Source organism: Ictidomys tridecemlineatus, chromosome 3 (assembly GCF_052094955.1).
Source record: "Ictidomys tridecemlineatus isolate mIctTri1 chromosome 3, mIctTri1.hap1, whole genome shotgun sequence".
In the NCBI taxonomy this organism is placed as follows: Eukaryota; Metazoa; Chordata; class Mammalia; order Rodentia; family Sciuridae; genus Ictidomys; species Ictidomys tridecemlineatus.
This window is the reverse complement of record NC_135479.1, coordinates 53,793,795-53,802,129: the sequence shown is the minus strand read 5'-3', so window position 1 is coordinate 53,802,129 and position 8,335 is coordinate 53,793,795.

The following is an 8,335-nucleotide window of genomic DNA, read 5'->3' as shown; positions in this document are numbered from 1 at the left end:
GACTGTCTTTTTTTGTTCTCCTCGAGAAGGTAGAAATTTAAAATAAGTTTATGATCGTTCAAAAAATGTGTTTTTCTTTTGAAACTTGATACTATCTAACTTTAGACTAGCTGCCTATTTTCTACTAAAATCGGTTGGGAAAGATAGCCCAATGATGGAAAGAACTGAAAACACAGTCAAAAGGAGTGGTATCTTATCTCCGTTAAGTGGAACAAATGTTTGAATTGTCCTGCTTAAATTAAATAGCCAGGAACTTTTGCTTCTAAAAATAAACATTGCCAAGTATGCAAGTCTCATTTGAGGCACCAGTGTCCGGTGGCTTTCCTAATGTGTCAGTCACAATCTTCTATCAATTTATCTTGTATTTTAAGCCAACATGTGATCGAAGCCACAGGTTGTCAGACACATAATTTGAATGGGGGAGTAGGGAAGATGGAACACTGAATTCTAATAGCTCCGATTGTTTTATTTAATCGTACTTATGTAAGTTTAGTAAATTTTCATTCCGATAACAGTCATACTGTTACACAAAGGAAAAAATCCAACTTCTTTTTAATTATTTTTTAGACATTGATGGACTTTTATTTTATTCATATTTATATGTGGTGCTGAGAATTGAACCCAGTTCCTCACACATGCTAGGCAAGTTCTCTACCACTGAGCCACAACCCCAGCCCCCCTCCAACTTGACTTCTTCATGTTTGGAATTCGTGTTGAGCACCTGCCTAACAAATGCTGGTCCTGTGGAATTTTGTGCTTTGTTGCCACCAAGTCCATTTTAAAGAGATAGAAGGTGGATTTTTTTTTTTTTTTGAGTGTGACCAAATCAAAGAATGATTTGGTCAGTGTGTTGGGGTTCCTGGAGCTGTTTGCTTACCTAGAACAGAAGAGTTGGTGCCCAATAGCCTCCACCCTTTGTGGTGTGAAAGTCCTTTTAAATGCTATCACTGTGAGTAGCTGTGTCTGTAGATCCTGTGTGACTGTCCTAATATTGAGTCAGATCGGATCCTGGGAGGAAATCCTCTGTGAACATTACCAAAGAGACACTTAATTCTCTCTTGGGTAGGGGACGTATCTTGGGATACAGATGAAGATGCCAAGGAAGAGATGAATTTTCTAGAGACACTTGAGAGAAGCCAGCATCACTGGTTAGAGAAAGGAGCCAGTGGTCAGTTTAGACTTCAGGGCAAGGCAGGGCAGAAGGCAATCGCTCACTAAGGCTCGGGTCAAAATTGATTCTCTGCTGTGTTCTCTGAGCTTCTCAAGGCACCGCGCTTCCTTTTAATAATTTTGTTTTGTGGTGGTGCTGGGGATTGAACCCAGGGCCTAGCATGTGCTAGGCAAGTGCTCTACCCCTGAGTTACAGCCCCAGCCCTTTTCATTTTCTTTGGAGAGTGGGGGTCTCATTAAATACCCAGGCTGGCCTCGAACTTACGATCCTTCTGCTGCAGCCTTGCAAGTCTCTGGTATGACAAGTGGGTGCCTCTGCATCCTGCCCTTTTTAATGTTTAAAATGTTGTCAGTAGTTAAGTATGACACAAAGACAAAATGCGCACTCTCCCGTGTACCCAGCCTGCAGATCAAGATGCAGAACCAAGGTGTCTCATTTTCTCTATCGTTGCTCTAAGATGGCTGAATTTTAATTCTTCAGTGTGTTGAAATGATCGCTTTATTTCTGTTCCCTCTTCTAGATTATAAATTCCTCTATGGAAGAACTGTTCTTTGTAGGCATCCCAGTATCTGCAGTAATGGTTGGCAAATTTTTAGATGGGTCTATAAATTTATAGACACATCAAACGTGTGTGTACATGGACATGTGTATTCATGTGTAGGCATGTTACATATATGTGTGCATGCATGTCCACTCTATTAAATAGCCTTTTTAAAGCATTTTGTAGGAAGTGATAGAGCTGATGATCAGAGCATGAACTCCGAAGCCTGTGAATCTTGGACCCTCACCTTGTCCTTGCGCAAGTCACTTCATCTCTCTCTGCCTCGGTTTTCTCATCTGGAAAATGAGAGCAGTCGTCCTGCCTATTCTAAAGATCACGAGGACTCCGTGCACTAGTAAGTGTGCAGAGCAATGTCTGGCACTCAGTAAGCACCACAGAAGATCTGGCAGGTCACGGCACTGTGCTTGGGCATCCAAGAAAGGACAGGAATCTGAGCCCTTGCCAATGAGTTGGGGAAGCCATAGTGAAAATCTCAGTGACCATGTCCCAGAGAGACAGGGATCCGTGGGTGCAAACCCACCAACCAGTTTTAGCCTGGAAGCCATCAACTCTCGGTTAACCAGTCAGTGAATTGTATCAGGTCTCTCCAGTGCCCCAGGCACCCCGCCATCTCTCCTGGATGAAAGAAGTTATAATTTCTTTTCTAGTGTTAACAAATGTCTGTTGGGGGTCAATCGTTGAAGAATTGGTCCATGACTTTCGGTCCACTTATTTCAACGGCGAACAAAGCAGAAGCCTTGGGAGAAATGGGAAAATAGCCCAGTTTTCTGAAGCTTTGAAGCCATTTCACGTAGATGGCTGACCAACAATGTGATTCTCTTTTGTTAACTGTACTGCATTGCTTCAGAAAGAGGGAGTACAAAGGTCAGGCGGGAAGAACTAGGTTTTTTGCTTCTTTTGAGTTGTCACATGAAGCAAGAGAGAGACATCTTCTGCACCACGGAGATATGGAAGAAAAGAAAAAGAGTAACTTGAAAACAAGAGAACTTGGAAGGTCAGAGAGATAGATAAGAATGCCAGCCAGAACCCATCTGGTCCTTTCTCTCTCTCATTATTTTATTTTCTCTTTTCAATGGTGCAGTATTCAATATACCTAAAATAATGGAACAGGCATCCACGTACCCACCACTGAGATTTAAGAGAAGTGTTTTGTCACAGTTATCCTAAATTTCTTTTTTAAAAAGAAAATAAGCTGGACATGGTGGTGCATGCCTGTAATTCCAGCAGCTCAGGAGGCTGAGGCAGGAGGATCTCGAGTTCAAAGCCAGCCATAGCAACAGTGAGGCACTAAGCAACTCAGTGAGTCCCTGTCTCTAAATAAATTACAAAATAGGGCTGGAGATGTGTCCCAGTGGTTGAGTGTCCCTGAGTTCAATCCTCAGTATTCAAAAAAGAAAAGAAAATGTTTAAAATACAAACTAACACCTCACTTTCCCCTCCCCACTCTCCCACTCTCACCCAAGAATGAACCACCATTGAGGTTATAAATTAGTATAATCATTATGGAAATCAGTATGGAGTTCCTCAAAAGACTGGACCCGGAACCACCACATGACCGAGCTATTCCACTTCTTGGTATTTATCTGAATTAAAGTCAGCAGGCATGTGATCCATGCATTCCCAAGTTTATGCAGCACAATTCACAATAGCTAAACTATGGAACCAGCCTAGGTGTCCATCAACAGATGAACCGATAAAGTATCTGTGATATATACACAATATAGCCAGAAAGAAAAGTAGAATTATATCATATGCAGAAAAATGAATGGAACTTGAGAAACTAATGCTAAGCAAAATAAGCCAAACTCAGAAGGTTGAGGGTTGTATGTTTTATCTCCTATATGGACGCTAGAGAGGGAAAATGGGAAAGAAATGTAGGGAGAGATCTTATGAAAATTGAAGAGATATCAGTAGAATAGAGGAAAGGGACCAGAGGTAAGGAGGAGGAAAGGGGAAGAGAAAATATACTGGGAGACTACATCTATCCCTGGCCACTTCCTGTTTCCCTCTCCTACACTACACTGCGGAACAATCTTGGCCAAGTTATACTGTTAGATCATGTTTATGTACAAGTGTGTAACAACAAACGCCATCATATGTATGACTATAATGCACCAACAAAAAAATGTGGGGGTAAAAATGAATGAACCACAATCTGGAAGTTGTGTCTATTATTTCTGTGCACATTGGCTATTTGTAAATGTACCCGTAAACTACATCTAAAAATGTCTTGTGTGGCTTTAAATTCTATATGAATGATATGGCCTTACACTGTGCTTATCTCTTCAAAGGAGGTCAGACTGCTTGGTTCCAAATATTTTATGGGGTTAACTACACATAACATAAAATTTGCCATCTTAACCACTTTGAAATGTACAGTTCAGTGGCATCGACTAGGTTCATCTTGCTGTGCAACCCTCACCACCGTCCATCTGCAGGACTCTTCTCTTCTTCCCTAATGGAAGTTCTTCACCCATTAATCACTAACCCCCTCTGTCCCCTTCCCCAGCCCCTGACATTCGCCATTCCACTTTCTTCCCTTTGTAAATGATAATTTCTGTGTACAGAAAACTCAACATTGGTGATCTGTGTTCATCAGCTTTTTTATCACTGTCACCAAAAGACCTCACAAGAACAACTCAGAAGAGGAAATGTCTATTTTGAGGGTTTCAGGAGCCTCAGTCCTTAGTCATGCCCAAGGAGAATCAGATCATCATGGTGGAAGGTTGTAGTGTAGGAGAGAGAAACAGAAAGTGGCCAGGGATAGATATAGTCCCCAAGGCCACACTCCCAGTGACCTACTTCCCCCATCAGTGGCTCACCTGCCTGCTGGTCTTGATCAGTAATCCATTCAAATTATTAACCCACCAAATGGATTAATCCACTGATGAGGTGACAGCCCTCATCATCCCATCTTTTCACCTCGGAACCTTGCCGCTTTGCCTGATGCGTGAGTTTCGCGGGGGACATTCCAGATCTAACCCGTGTTAGTCGGCTTTTTCGTTGCCATGACCAAAAGACATGACAAGAACAATTTTAGAGGGGGGAAAAGTTTATCTGAGGGCTCATGATTTCAAAGGTCTCAGTTTATAAATAGCTGTCTCCATTGTTCTGCCCCCCTCCCGCCCCCCGTGAGGCAGTTAATCCCTATCAGATGATGAATGCACTGATGAGGTTCAAACTGTCCTAATCCAGTCATTTCACCTCTCAACCTTCCTGCATTGTTTCACATGTGAGCTTTTGGGGGACCCCCTCATGTCCAAACCTTAGCATAAACTAAAACATGGTGCAAGGCCTGGCTGAAGAGGTGAATCCCAGCAGGCACTGCCAGGCCACTTATAGGTCACTACTGCAGTTGGATGTAACAGGATCATTTGACAAAGTGAGTGAGCTTCCTTTGGGGCTGGATGTGCTGTGTGTGATGCTGAAAGTCTGAGACCTTTTCCCAGAGGACTTACCACCTTCTTGGCCTCCTGCTTCTTCAGGACAACAAGGGCCAGGGCCATCTTCTTCCCCTGGGCCTTCTTCTTTCCTCTTGGCATCTTGGGCATCTGGAAGAGATAGAGAGCTACTTTCTGTCCCTATGAATTTCACCACTCGAGGGACCTCGTATAAGTGGAACCATACAGTATTTGTCTGAGAGGCTTGTTTCACTTGGCACAATGCCCCTGAGTTTCATTCATATTTTTGCACGTGTCAGAACTTCCTCCTTTATGAAGACTGAATCACATTTCAGAAAATTAAATTGGTAAGATGCCCAGCTGGTCCAACAACCTACCCTCCCATCTCATCCTTGTTCCCCGCTCTACGCCAGCCCTGCCACCACGGATAGGGCAAACCCACCCCACCAAAGGGAGATCAGGAGTAGAAACAGCTTCATGAAGCAGAACAGGTACTGGTGCTGGTTGGAAAAAAAAAAAGATGCCAAGCCAACCACCCCTGTTTGTCAGCCTCGAACATGTCAGCACAGCGGGTAGAGGAGCAAGGAGAAGAGGTTGACCTCATGACTGTTTGGAAAGGATGCACACATACCTTGCCTCATTTAGCCCTGGCAGCCTTCACCTCTGAGCTCCATGACCATTTCCACACCCCTAAAGACCTGCAGAAGATGAGAGTTTCTATATTGATAAGCGCAGCCCCTCAAACTGTTGACCGATCCTTCTGCCAACCAAGCCTGGCGGGTGTCCTCAGGAATGGGCCCTAGATGATGATGAGGACCAACACGGACTAGAAAAGAACTGACAGAAGAAGGAGACAGAAGCCGTCAGCCCAGCAATGGATCAGACCCTTTCAAGAAGTGGTAGACATGTCACCATTCTAATTCCATACACTGAGACAACGAGGAAGGTCACAGGATGAACATCGCTTGTCTGAACTTCCGGAGGCCAGAGTGTTTCAGATTGGGGATTTTAAAAATATGTGCTTAGACATTTTGAGATACCCTGGGGATGAGTTCCAAATCTAAATACAAAATCCATTTATGTGTCATATGCACCTTATACACATGGCCTGAAGGTCATTTTATATGAAATATTTTTAATAATTTTGTGCATGACACAAAGTTTCCTGGTGTGAAATTTTTTTTCCCTGTGGTGTTGTGTCAAAACTCAAAAGGTTTGGGGTTTTGGAGCATTTTAGATCTCAGATTAGGGATGCTCAACCTGTATTAGTATTCCCATTGCTGAATGGAGATGTGCCTGAGGCCAAACATGAGTCAGAGGCCACACTGATTGAAATTCAGGGCCATCCCCTCTATACCCAGCACACTGCCTTCCTGAGGGACAGAGCAGGGAAACAAGGCTCTCCTTCCCTCTTCCCTTCCTAAGGAAGGCTATCAGGGTAGGACCCCTGGGCATTTTACGAGGAGCAGTAAAGGAGTTATAAAAGTTAGAGAAGGCATAAGGGGATATTTTTTTCTGGTCCAGAAATGGATTGTGTTAAAGTTTCTAGATCTAGGGCTGGGGACATAGCTCAGTTGGTAGAGTGCTTGCCTCACATACACAAGGCCCTGGGTTCAATCCCCAGCACCACCCAAGTGGGGGGAAAAAAGTTTCTAGATCTATAATTTGAAGCTGACTGTGTCTTCTGCTTGGGACCAAGGACACTCTAGAGTACGCAGAGGAGAAGAAAGGCTGAGACCAGCTCTGATCCAGACTGCCTGATGTCCCAGGTTTTCCAGAATGGTCCCTAACTTGTATGTATCCACCCTAGTTACTTTCAGTTCTTGATCCTTGAACTCAAAAACACTATCATTTCAGATGGCTTCAAGCTTCTCCCCTCAGGAGGGCAATAAAGCAGACAGATAGGTGCTGTAAAAATCTCTTAGTAGACTTAAATGTGTGCTTCTGTTTGGGATATTCCTTGTTGACCCCTGCGGCAAGGAAGTTGAAAGAGAAGCAAACCCTCACAGCAAGTAAAATTCTTTTGGCAGCTTTGTCCAAGTCCAAATATAATCCCACTCCAGGGAAACCACTCTCCAGTTCTTCTTCCCCATCACCAGGGTCAGGAAGCAAAATTAAAGGTGCCCAATATTATTCAACTGTCACAGTTTGGATGTGAGGAGTTCCCCCAAAGTTCCTGCATTTCTACAGGAATATTCAGAGGTGCAACGATGGGATTAGGAGAGCTGTAACCCAATCAGTCCATCTTAGTTTGAATGGACTAAAGGGCTTGCAACTGTAGGCAGGTAGGTGTGGCCTAGGATCATTAGGGGCGTGCCCTGAAAGGGTGCATCTTCCTGACCCACTAGGAGGTGAGCTGCTTTCCACTGGACCCTGCCCCCATCTTAGGACCACAGCAATGGAATCAGAGTCTATGGACTGAGACCTCTGAAACTGTGAGCTCAACATGAACTTTTCCTCCTCTTAAGTTATTCTTACTGGGTGTTTTGGTCCCAGTGATGAAAAAGCTAACTAAAACATCAACTGTTGTCTGAAGAACTCGTAGGCTGGTGGCTCCAACCGTCTTTCAGACTTACAGAATCCATCACCCAAAATCAAGGTTAGTGGAAGACTACTTTCAAAGCCTAAAGTCTAGGGAGTGTGGGTGGATCACAAACCACCTTGAAGGGCGGGCTCATTATAGAACCACTGATGGTAGATCTTCAGGAGAGGTGCAAACACAAAGTAACCTTCACTCTGGAGGCTCCTGTCCATGAGTCCACTCACCACTTCTCAGACTGTATCTTCTTTCAACCCATCAGCAGCATGGAACCCCAATAAAAAACCTCAACAAGTTAACCTGAACAGGTCGATTCAAGCAAAGAATAATTCATAAATGAGGAGGGCTCAGAATTCAGAGCGCTGGGCCAGCCGAGTGAGCAGCAGGCTTTTACAGGTGAACCTGGAAGTCAAATCGAGAAATCCCTTCCCTGGTTGCAGGCAACCACCTCCCGGGTGCCTTATGTGGGCGTGGTCTGATCCAGGTGCCTTCTGTGGGCGTGGTCTGATCCGTTGGCTGCTGCAATTGGCTGACGTTTGGCTGTGTATGATTGGCTGCAACCCAGCTCTCTGTTACAAAAAAAAAAAAATAGTCTGGAGTTAATTTTCTGTTGGTTTCTTAGAAATGCCCGATATGGAGATAACCTTACTTAATTTAACACA